Source organism: Capra hircus, chromosome 26, assembly GCF_001704415.2.
Source record: "Capra hircus breed San Clemente chromosome 26, ASM170441v1, whole genome shotgun sequence".
In the NCBI taxonomy this organism is placed as follows: domain Eukaryota; kingdom Metazoa; phylum Chordata; class Mammalia; order Artiodactyla; family Bovidae; genus Capra; species Capra hircus.
This window is the reverse complement of record NC_030833.1, coordinates 36,536,221-36,537,234: the sequence shown is the minus strand read 5'-3', so window position 1 is coordinate 36,537,234 and position 1,014 is coordinate 36,536,221. Positions and strand designations below refer to the sequence as shown.

Sequence of the window (1,014 nt, the reverse complement as noted above, 5' to 3'; positions counted from 1 at the left end):
GAAAATTTATTACTATTGTGCTTTCATCTTCAAAATTTATGATCTTGGTCTTTCCTTCTTGCCTTTGTATAAAGCCAAAAGAGAGACATTGGCTACTTTGACAACCTAAAGCGGACTGCAGGAATGTCACCAACAGCATGATCTTTGCGACCAAATCCGGCAACCAGAACTTCATTATTTTCCTCAATAAAATTCAAGCAACCATCATTGGGTACAAAAGCAGTGATTTTTTTGCCATTCTTGATTAGCTGAACCCTGACACACTTCCTGATGGCAGAATTTGGCTGTTTGGCTTCAACTCCTATTTTTTCCAGCACAATGCCCTTGGTGTGAGAAGTGCCGCCAAAAGGGTTGGCCTTCAGGGCTGTGCCCAGATGGGCTTTCTTGTACTACTTATCATGCCCCTTCTGGTCTTGTCGGTGGCCACGGAGCTTCCTGGCAGTACAAAGACCGCGACACTTGCCCATCCTGCCGGCGCCACGGGCCTGAGCGAAAGAGAGAGTATATATTACTTTTCTAATGAATTATTTAAAATATCAAGAAGGGAATTAGGAAAATATAGAGGATTTTAAGCTAGTTTCAACAAACCAAATAGAAGGTAAACATAGGAATAATATAATACCTTATATTTGACTCTTCAAAGTGCTTTTTAATTCAAGGTCTGACATTTTGAACTGTGGTGTTGGAGAAGACTCTTGAGAGTCCCTTGGACTGCAAGGAGATCCAACCAGTCCATTCTAAAGGAGATCAGTCCTAGGTGTTCTTTGGAAGGAATGATGCTAAAGCTGAAACTCCAGTACTTTGGCCACCTCATGCGAAGAGTTGACTCATTGGAAAAGACTCTGATGCTGGGAGGGATTGGGGGCAGGAGGAGAAGGGGACGACAGAGGATGAGATGGCTGGATGGCATCACCGACTCGATGGACGTGAGTCTGAGTGAACTCTGGGAGATGGTGATCGACAGGGAGGCCTGGTGTGCTGCGATACATGGGGTTGCAAAGAGTCGTACGTGAC

General features: G+C 44.6%; 1 pseudogene; it reads right to left on the bottom strand.

Moving 5' to 3' along the window:
* LOC102177123 lies at positions 1-496 on the bottom strand (annotated as a pseudogene).